This window comes from Stegodyphus dumicola, chromosome 1, assembly GCF_044657685.1.
Source record: "Stegodyphus dumicola isolate Sdum_Otavi_A_Nest chromosome 1, ASM4465768v1".
Lineage (NCBI taxonomy): Eukaryota > Metazoa > Arthropoda > Arachnida > Araneae > Eresidae > Stegodyphus > Stegodyphus dumicola.
Window position 1 is genome coordinate 259,890,701 of NC_140768.1, and position 12,045 is coordinate 259,902,745.

The 12,045-nt window shown below is 33.0% G+C and overlaps 1 protein-coding gene across 2 annotated transcripts in view; it reads right to left on the reverse strand.

Annotated features, from left to right (window-relative positions):
- The window catches only part of LOC118190204 (T-box transcription factor TBX20-like), a 125,195-nt gene that overhangs the window by 71,610 nt on the left and 41,540 nt on the right, over positions 1-12,045 (reverse strand). The gene's annotated exons all lie outside the window — the stretch shown is intronic.

Below are 12,045 nucleotides of genomic sequence, written 5' to 3' on the forward strand. Positions count from 1 at the left end.
TTTTAAAAAATTTTTGCAGCTCAGTGTGCAAATTTCTGAACCACTAAGGTCTCTCTAATTCATGTTGTCTTACTACTTATATATATATGAATTTAACAAATATTCTCTCATTCATATAAAGCTTATTTAAATTTATGAAAATTTAATTGTTTACAAATAAAAGATTAATTATTGCTGCGAACTAATTTGCAATACCATTCAAATTCAGAAAGCTTATGTAAATTAAGTGCAAGTATCTAAAATCATGAAAAAATATTTAATAATCCAAAAAAATTAATCCTAAAAATCTTAAAGAATTTTTTAAGGCTAAGTTAATTTGCATAAAGTGAATAATTGTTGAGCAGGCAGGAGACAGATCTTTTCAAGGGAAGTTGCCTCTAAACCTAACTCTTCAATTACTCAATTCGTGTTTCGTCATCCATATATGCATGGGTAAAGAAATATTCAAAACCAAAAGTAGTGAATTGCTTAAATAAGAAATTTAACTAAAAGAATTTCGAGAAATTTTTAGTAAGCAAATCGACTAGGAAACAAAATTATTAATTAACAGTACAGTGCTAGTATAATAGTGAAAAAGTAGTAAATCACAAAAACGTGAGACCCAGTAGATCAAAATTGCGCGTTGATCTGCATATTTTAAAATTGCTTTATAAGAGTGTATACCTCGAGGGCTATTTGCCTAAGGGAATGAATGCCTTCGTAGTGGACTTTCTAAGGAAAACTGGCTCGTATATGCGTTACACATGGGGAAAAACCACGAAAACGCCCATGTAGCCAGCCCGTTCGCGGGATTCGAACCTCGGACCGAACTACCAGTGTTCAGCGACTTTACCGCTCGGGGGCCAGCTTTATAAGAAAAGGAGAGGTTAAAAACCTAGCTAGGGCAGTAAAGAACATTTGAACATCCTATCTAATTCCTGATATTGCGTGTAAAACAATGCCAAATCCTATAAATCAAAGTTAAATCAAAAATCTATTCTATGTAGATTGTATAGGTTTCATCGCGTACATTTTTTTATTTAACCCCCTTTGGTTAAATCAAAAATCTATTCTATGTAGATTGGATAAGTTTTATCGCGTACATTTTTTTTTTTTTTTTAAATTTTACTTTGGCTTGATTTGACATTGTTTTACATGTAATATCAGGAATTAGATAGGATGTTCAAATGTTTTTTACGGCCCTAGCTAGGTTTTTAACTTCTCCTTTTCTTATAAAGCTATATATATATATCAAAATTGAATTAAAGTAAATAGATTAATAAACCGTAATAAATTGCTTCAATAGTCCATTAGTTTATATATATATATATATATATATATTTAAAATTTTAAAAATTCAGTACTTAATATCGGAATTCCCGCAATTTAAAATAAATAACTGACTTTTTGTTGCCGACCATTGACGTTTAAATAGAAGATAGTTTATCCTACTTATGTATTTTGAAAGTTATTTCTGCTTATTCAAAATTTACACAGCAAAATTTTTGAGAAATATATTTTTAATAATTTGAAGCATTTATAACACTATGTAAATAAACTCAGTAGATCGATAGGTTTGGATTTCCTGGTTACAGTAAAGCTCATTACTACTATTAGCCTGAAGGAGCGGTTGCATTCGTGAAGAATTTTCTAAGTGAAACTGGCTCGTGTTGACATTATACGTGGGAAAAACACGAAAAATGCACGCAACTAGCCAATTTGTCAAGATCGGAATTTTGGGCGAACTGCTAGTTTTCAGTAGCCTTAGCTATTCAGCCCCTTGTGAAGTTGCCTATTAGACCCAAAATTAGGAATAAAAAAAATCCGACAAATATATAACCGCGCCAAATTCAATATATTAACTTATTTTTAGTATTTCATTGTCAGTTACAGTTATTTGAATTATATACTTCAAAATATTCCTTTCAGTTTTTTTTTTTTTTTTTTTTTTTTTTTTTTTTTTTTTTTTTTTTTTCATTTGTATGTTGTTATAGACTGTGTTTTGAATTTCAGTTTCTCTGGAAAAGCACTCATATTTTCGCGAAGAACCGAAAAATCATCTAAAGAACGAAACTTTTGTCAAAGAAATAAACTGAATGAAGAATCTTTTAAATATACACTTCTATAAGTTGATATAATATGCTAAAATTTCAAATAAAAAAAGTATTATCGCTTTGGAAACATCAAAATAAATGCTGTCCTTTCAAAATAAATGATAGCAGCAGTTCTTTTAGTCCTAATATTTGTCTCTGGGAATATTTTCTGGACAAAAAACATCTTGTTTTTCGATTCGTAAATGCATAGCGACTATAGCTGTAATACGAAACGATTTCATTTCTTAAATTGACCCAACAAATTCTGATAACAATAGCTCGAAAAAATACCACACCGAATCATTCATAACTTAAAATTATGGACCGATTTTATCTTCGCCGGTCGTACAGCGGTAGGCCTTTGCTGACCCGACTGAAATGAGTCGTCTTTAGACAGGCAAGCTGACAGAGCATCATCAAAACAAACAAAAAGACAAACAAGGCACAGAAGGTGATGCCAACTCCAAACAAACCCGTCACTTCATATATATATATAATTACACTGTTGAACCGACCCCTTCCGCTCCTCAGCTTTCAAAACGGTCTCCAGAAAGTGGCCACTAATTGGGACAACTGACAGCTGATAGCTTCCCCCTTTGACGCTGCCCGTGTTTCCCTTCTTCAAGGATGACGTCACGAAGCGACGGTAGCAACTTGCAACTCATCGTATGTTGATAATAAGTTGAGGGACTGCTGGAGACAAGAGAGTGACAGTTTTCATGGTTGAGTCTTCTTGTTTGTTCGTGTATTTTTTAAGGACGCCTTTTTTTTTTCTTTTTCTTTCCCTCTCTTTCCCAACACCATTCTCTTTCTTTTTGTATTTTTTTCCCTCTCTTCGATGGCTTATCAGGAGGCATGGATGGCGAGAATGCCAAGTTTTGCAACGTTACAAGTGCAGCAGGAAGCATGCATCGCTCCAGTGACTCGGTGTCGCTGTGTACTTTGTTGAGCTCTAATACGAGTTCAGAATCTAATTAGGATGCTCTATAATTTGAATAAGTGTTCGCTGCTTTGACAGAAACATGTTTGCATTATGTATTCTTCTCCAAAAAGAATTGCCTTTGCTTAGTGCGTGTAATTTTTTGAGAAATTACCTCTTATATATATATATCGCTGGGGTATTTAAGTTTTGCAAACTTTTTAAGTTCTGTTTGGTTGAAAACGCTTTTGTTGCTTGCACAAAGAGGAAATCGTATTTTGGTCCCTAATTTAGTATTTTTTTTTTTTTTTAAATTGCTCAATATCAGTTTGGCATTGTTAAAATGTAGCATGAAAAGACTATAGTATGAAGTACAATAGCACAAAGCTGAAAGTCTACTTAGCAGGAAAATGAGAAGACTAGAACCATATTGATAATCTTAACGATAAAAATATAGTATGTATACTTTATAAAATGGCCTTTTCTTGTAGAAAGTATCAGAGAATGGGTGTTGTTAGATCTGTGAAGATTATTAGACCTGTAGTGATAAGTTATTAGACTTATTTTTAGATAAGACTCTTAGAAAGTCCTCCACGAAAGCATCCCTCCCCTTAAGCAGATAGCTTTCGTGTGCGTTGTCGTAATCAAGTAAACCAAGCCAATGTTAGACCTGCGTTGGCCACTATCGAAATACATAATTTTCCTATAAACTAATGTTATGTAAGGCTGAATCTCGCTTATTAATAACAACAAGCGAAATGTAATGAAAAAGAAGACAAGGCTTCAGCGATAAGCTTTCTTTTTCACCATACTACAATGGCACGGTTGTTGCGCCAGATGTATTATATATATTCAGTATTACGTCGCATAGCAACTTTAAATAATTTTGCTGACAGATAAACGCTCACAAGTAGTTAAATGCAAAACTAAAACCCAATAAAATGTCTAAGAAGAATAAATTTAACATTAATATCTTAGCATGAGTTGAGTAGTTTCCAAGTTACAGACCTAGCTTTGCGACGGGAAATGAAAATTTTTCGGCCATGTTCTCTGAAGACAACCTACCCCATAACTTATTTAAAAAAAAAAAAAAGTTTCAGTTTCAAATCTTTAACATGTCTAAGACGTGATGTAGAGCACGAATTGAGTAATAAATTCTAGCATGTCTGAGGCCTACAATAAAATCTCTACGAAATATATTCGCGTGTCATGAGCAAAAGATATAACTAAAGGCGATAAAACTCATTGGCTACATGTGGGAAATGAGGGGGAAAAACGGTTAGGTTATGTTTCCGAAAAGTCTGCGCATTTCGTTAATTCAAAATTTGGTTAGGAAATGAGGACATTAAACAGCGTGACGAAGGCGAAAGTTTGAAAATAGAGATTAAGTGCATGGCGATAAAAATCTTCACATTCTTGATCTTATCATTTGTGCTTAATAAGTTTGTGCATAATATTTTGAAAGTGTGTAGATTACAATGCAGACTTTCCGTGTCTACCTATACATAGTAAGGTGATCAGTCAAAACCAAATATTCAAAAGCCAACGCTTTTATGACGTTTCCGCGTTTCTTTTAGCAGCTACCAACTGTTAACAAATGATTTGGATAACAGAATGAATTGTTCATTCAAAAGAGTTGAAAAAAATATTACCACGAGCAAAATGTCCAGCTTGCGTAGTGTTGAATATGAACTGAAATTATTTATGCAGTTTGAGTCCAAATATTCGCTCAAACCGCATATTCGAAAAAGTCGGATAACACAGTTGTCTTTCTTCTGCAAGCCAAATTTATGGTAGCGAAGTGGGATACTTTTCTTTCTCACATCTGGTATCATATTTCAATAAAGATTATCCACTTAAAAAATAAAACATGATGAAATCTCCTTATAAAATGATGAATGAAATATCTATAGTTCGAAACGAATTTAGCCGTCTGTAGAAATGGCCAATCACCCTTCAAAGATGGTTATCGTGAGGGATTTTACTAAATTTTTATTCTTGTAAAGCAGAATACAAACAACGAAATACATTTCTATTTGCCTAGATAGCAATTCATTTTTATTTCAACTAAAGTAAAATAATGAAATTATTACTTTATTTACCATCCTTCATTGATTAAACGCATAATCTTCTTTTAATCACTAGTTTACTCATTTATTTGTAATTTACTTAGCAATGATGTACGCAGTAAACAAAGAACATTAAGCCTCTATATAGTATACAAAGTTTTTTTCTCTAGCGTTTAACAGGTACATTTGTGTAGAACATTATAGGTCAATCTAAAAGTCGCATCCTTTCTTCTAAATTAGTTTAATAACTTTATATTGGATTTTATTACCTTTTTTAATATTATTTAAATCAGCGTAATAACACTAGCAAAATGAATGAATAGAGTAGCTTATTAAAATCACTAATGTCTAAAGCTTGAATAATTGGAATTCCACCATATTTCATTGCATACAACTGCTTATTATATTTCATTGCAACACATTATAAGTATTAATAAATTAATAAACAAAATTAAGTTAATGTTCTTGTGAGCCAGTAAGATTCATTTAGTAAGCCATACAAACTTAATAACAAGTTTTCGGTTACAGAACTACTGCCTTAATTTTAATGGAGTTTCTCCATTAAACCACAGCGTTCAGACTCATTGAATCTGTAGTCTAACTTATTAGAGTTGGTAGCCGAATCCGTAAACAGGTCGAATCACGTGATCAGTGTTACAAACGCCTAGATACCAGTGATCCAGTGGGTAGGTCAGAGAATTCCGAAACTGACCAGTGGTCATCATGCATATTTCCGTTTCCATTCCCGGGCAGGTGTTCTCACTCATAGATGACCAGGGCTTTCCAACAGCGACCGTTCTTCTCTCTACGGTACGTGCGCCAAGGGGAGGGAAGAGGATGGAAGCGCCCCTAATCTCCACACACAAGCGACCACTATAGTAAATCCGCTGGCCACTGCAAGACAACGTCCATTAATCAACCCTTGCCCAAACACGCCTAAAGCCCGCGCCTTAATGTTACCCCGTGCAACTTAATGCTCCCGAGCCGCGCAATACGGCTAAGCAGTTTGCAGAGGGGAGAGAAAAGCTGCGCGGAAATTCATTAACCTGGACATCTTCCTAAACCTAAGAGTCATTCAATTACCCGGAGTCATTTGGGTTAGAACAAGTATGGTCATTAGGCCGTTGTTAACTGCTGTGTTAGATGTTTGGGCCGAAGGAGATTTCAGCGGAATTGTTGCAGGCACAAGGCTGAAGGGGTGAGTTGAATTAACAGGGTGACTGCTATTTAGGGTTGGGATGAAATGAGTTCCTTCATACACTTTCCTAATGACAGCTTTGAGGTTTGCAGTAGTTTGTAGTACCGTAGTAGGCGAAGATTAACAACTGTTGCGAAAGATGGCTTGTGTTTTCTTCGCTCCAGTTACTTCTCAAATCTTCATTAAGTATAGCGACCGCACAAGCGTGTTTCTGAAAGTCTTCAACTTGCGTGCAGTCATCTAAGATATTAAAATTTTCTGCCGATGACTTGTGAACTCCGAAGAACGTAATAGTTCATTATTTTTGTTACATAAAAATTTCACGTTTTTATTTCTTTTCTAAGCAAATGATGCGGAGCTCTAATGAAAAATGTCATTGCTTTTTTTTTTTTTTTTTTGTGTGTGTGTGTGTGTGTGTGTGTCTTTTTACTGTCTTGCACAAAGTAACGGAAGTATTGCAATTGCTAAAATAATTCGGTATCATATTTCAATAGAAATATCCATTTTGACTATTCGTGGATCCATTCGGACGATTTTTCTTTTGCGTGACGCCCTTACGTACAGGCAGACTAAAGGGCTGTTTTTTCCAAAACGGACTGTAAAATGGATTTAAAGCGGATTCTAAAAGCATCTTCTTTTCGTGAGTGTGGGTACATATGTATGTATGTAACTCTTATAACTTAAAAACGATTAGCACTTGTATAATAATTCTACTTTAATTAAACTTAGGAGATAATATAATCAATTAATCAATACTGTTTAGGAAATAAATTATATATATATACATCCACCCCCTTATCCGGTTTAAAAATCCTTATTCGGCCTTTATTTTCGCAATCGTTCCACTTACAGAAGTGTTTTAAATGATGAAAATTTTCATGATTTGGCAACGTGACATTAAAAATATAATTTTATTTTCAACAAATAGCGAAATCTAACGTTTAATGTGATCTCCAACAGATGATTAGCTGTCATTTGAAAGGCACGTAAAAAAATCATTCATATTAAATGCACACAATTATGAAATATTAAATACATATTCAGTATGCTAAGAATAAAAGATCAGACGAGAGAAGATGGCGAAAATCAACAACTGCTCCTAAAGATTACTTTTGTTTTCTTCGCTCTAATTATTATGTGGTGTAAAACCGTTAACTGACCAGTTTAAGGCCATTAATTGAGGTTATGCGATACAAAACTGTTTACAAAATTCTAAGTGGAAAGTCTTGCGTTCAAGTCGAAACATTAGTAACTTCATGTGGCAAAATATAAATATTCTAGGAGGCGCAACTCAGTAAGAAAAAGTCCTTTCTAAACTTTCGCTAAGTCTATTTATATATACATGAGTATATATTTTGTTCAAGGTTTCGCATATTCTAAACACATCTGTAGTTTTCTGCATACATTTATACGTGTTTAAGATTAACATTCAAAGGATAAAATTACTAAAAATTTTAATTTATTTATATTGTTTTTGCTTTAGTTCGGAATTTATTTATCCCTTAAGAATAAAAAGCATTTTCTTTCATTTATTAATTCTTTTATACTTTAACTTAATGTTTTCTACCTCGGGATAATCCTGTACAGGTCTTTGCTATTCTGCGTTTCTTACTGTTGCCATAGCATCTATGTTGCTTCTTTAATTACCCGATAAATTTTTATCCCAAATGGGCGTTTAGTCTCGAAATGGCATTTTAAGTTGAATCACTATAAATGGTTGTATCACAATTCAAATTGTTGCCACCAAATATTTTCGCTATGTATTGTATTTAAAGAAACTAAATAATGAAGAATCTACACGAATAGAAGTACGTTTCACGCACTGAGAAAATCATCAAATTCTGGATAACATAGTCCTCCACCCGAACATGGGCACCTCTAAGTTCGATTTTGCGCAATTTGCTTTATTGCCTATTTCATATTTTCTAAAACATTAACAAATTTTTGATTAAAAATCTCAAAAATTTTAAAGCGAGCAGTGGCAACATTGTAGGGAAAAATACTTTTTTCTCCCACGCGCAAGACTGTCTATAGAAAATTCTAAAAACATGCTTTTTTTAAATATTTTTAGTCCAATTTATTTATTTTTAATATGTTCACAGTAGCTTATGAAATCTAAATACAATTTGCTTAAATTTCTGGGAATATAATTACCCCCTCCAATGAGCTGCTGTATGGAAGTATATACTTTGAATTACGATTTTTATACTGAATGTGGTAAAGCCAATAAATCTGGCCTGCATTTTCGGCCTAAATGAAAATGATTTCTGAATTACATTGACATTTCATCTCCATGAAATTATTTCCATTTCCTTCCTGTTTTCATAAACGCGTCTCAGAAATTCTCAATGTGCGAAATGTGAAGAACCGAATAAGCAAATAAATAATACAAAATATGCTGAATAAAATATAATCAACACCGACATAAAGTATTCATCAACAAAATAGAAGCTTCCTGGAAGGAACTCAAATTGTAAGCATGAAACAAGGGACAAAAACAAACTGCAACCACATTTGTAAATACATAAACCGTGCGCCTTTGTCTCAAAAACTTTTCTTCGCGCGTGATTTTTTCCGAGCAAACTCGTGATTTAAGACGATCGTTTACCAGGCACGCAACCTGAACGTGATGCGGACCGCAAGTTGACATCAGCCTTTTTTATGCCGATTGGACTGCGCGATGCGAAAACTTCTCCGAGATTCCTTCTCTTCCGTTTGAGAATGTTGCACATTTCTGAGATGTCCGCCCGTGACCGTCAAGCACTCTTCTATGACTAAGGTGGTCTGATTGGAATTTCACGGGAAATGTGTGACTTGTTCACGGAATTTCGCTGTTTTTGCTTTCACACAAGACAATCAAGATGATGGTAAACGGGGATTTTCAACAAATTGCAATAGATCGTAGTTCCTGTTCTAACGAGAATTTTTTTTTTAAAACTTAACACTCAGTTTTCTCTGAAATATAATTGATATCCAGAACAGCTTATATTTATAATTACAATGCAAACAAAAAAGGGGAGCGTTTTCCATTAAAGTACTCTGAAGCGTTTCTTTGACTACAACCTCTGAAAATACTTATAACTACTCTCATAATACCGATTTGACTACAACCTCTGAAAATACTTATAACTACTCTCATAATACCGATTTCAGCTACTAAATTTTCTAGTATGTTTCTGAAGACGGCACTTTTTTTATTTAACTTTCTCTAGGCAGATGTTTTTCCTTCCATATGTTAACTTTAATTGCTCAAACTTATGTAAAATTCCGCTGAGACAGGATCTTTATATATGTTATATATGTTATCTTCATAAATTTTACGAATTTTGATGTTATTTTATTTTGGAATGAGAGAATAATTTCTGGCACGTTTGCGGATACCGAAATGTTTTTCTCCTTGACGACAGTAAAACGTTTTTCAGCATAGTTTTATTTACACAATATTTTGGTTGCGCTAAGATAATTGCTTTTTTGTAATTACAACGACTGAAATTTAATGGAGAGGCATTTAAGTAGTATTAAGTCGAATACTTAAAGTTGGAATTCTCCTGAAGATATTACGCTCAGTGAATAATGCAAATTAAGATATGCAATCAAAATAGGAAATAAGAGCGATTTTATTTAATGTTCCCTCACTAAGGAAACAAAATGTTTGAAAGCATTTTAACTGTAATCTTTCAGAAATACTTGTCAGTTCGTGGTAGATATTTGTCTTAGTATTATTTCGTTGTGTATTTGAGAGAAATGACCTTCCAAATAGCACCGAACATAAAGCATTCAGTATCCAGGAAAATGTATACTTCTTAGTTAAAATATGATTTATTGCTAACGAAATGTAAAAAAACCTATAAGGAAATACGCAGAAACAAAACATTTATCACAAAATAATCGAAACTTTTGCATTCTAGCTATGAATAAGTTATTAAGATCTGCGTATAAACCATATCGTAAAATCATATCGATGGTTAGGGAGACAAATATTAAAATTTTCCGTTTCCAACATATAAAAAAAAAATCTTTCAGAAAGCCTGATTCTCCGCTTATCAATGTCAATGATCTTCGCACAGGTTTCAGATTTCCTAGATTTTAGAATCTTTGCACTCACTTCCTTCCCGTTTCGCTTCAGCACCACAAACGCGAGCTCGTACTGCGACGGAAAAACGCTCGTAAATTGCACACTCGTTCACGCGGTTCTGGCGGAGATTCGAGAATCCCTCCGTTCCTAGTTAGGCAAGTTCGGTGACAAGGTCGATCCAGTTTAACAGATTCGAGGTACTCGCGCAGTTTCTAAACCGATGTTTTGTTGCGGAAGAAAATAAGCCGAAGAAATAAATAAGACAATTACGTTCCCTTTGATATTCCGAAGGAGGTTTTCGAGAAAGCTTGGTAAATTGTTTTTGATTACAACGAAAAACGGCGGAAAAATTGTGAGTGAGCGAGTTTAGCTTGGAGGAAGACGCGGAAGATGCCAACGTTTCCACACAGGAAATTAAAAAGAAAATAAATATAATAGAATGACCGCATGCGTTCTTTGTTTTTCTGGCGGGGGGATAAACATAACCGATTTCATTACCTCAGAAAAATCCCTCTTCAATTTATGTTTTTTTTAATCTTATTTTATAAACATATTAAAATTTATACCTTATAAACATGTTTAACATCATTATAATTTAATCTTACCATAATTCTAACTATAATAAACTAGACATTTCTTATAGTTCTGAATTATAGAGAGATATTATGCTATATTGCAGTTGCGTACTTTTCCATGTTATAGAATGTCAATATGAGTGCCCACTTTCAGTACCTATTGGATCAGAAACACTGGTCTTTGCCCTCCATAAAATAATTTATTGTGACAAAAGTATCATTTTCGTTCTTAGAACTTCGCTTTTCCAGCATGTTCATTCACATTTATTATAAAATATTAAAAAAAAAAAAAAAAAACATGAATCATTAATGTGTACATATTAACAAAATACATGCAGTCTGTCATCAATGCTTTTATTGATGCAATATGAGTGCCCACTTTCAGTATCTATTGGATCAGAAACACTGGGCTTTGCCCTCCATAAAATAATTTATTGTGACAAAAGTATCATTTTCGTTCTTAGAACTTCGCTTTTCCAGCATGTTCATTCACATTTATTATAAAATATTTAAAAAAAGAAACATGAATCATTAATGTGTACATATTAACAAATACATGCAGTCTGTCATCAATGCTTTTATTGTCGATGACTAAAGCTACTTTCAAAATCGCAATTTTTATGAAATGACTTTTAAAGTTTAAGTGGAAACCACATTATAGAGTTTTGATTTTTTTAGCATTTATTTACGTTTATTATTAGGAAGTTTAGTTTTTCCATATTACAATTGCTACCTCTGTTACAAAATTTTTTCTTTATAATAGTTTAATACAAATTACTTTATTTTTCAAAGCAGTGTTTCATACTTATTTATTTTTTACAGATGTTATATACGTGTATAGCTTAGTCTTTTCAATTTGGTGGCCCGTTAAATTATGTTATATATTTTTTATGCTACCAGGACATTCATAACCAACTAAAGCTAGTAGGTATTATATTCTGAATTTAAATATATTTAATTTATCTTCCGCACGCCTTACAATTTCGTAAGATGTTTAATTTTCGTTTGAAGTTATAATTATAGTTTCTCAGCAAATTGAGTTGTTTAAAAATAATAAATACACTGTTTAACAATTTACATGTTCGTTTTTTAAATAATACGTTTAGTTGATATGTTTCCTGATGTATCATATTAATA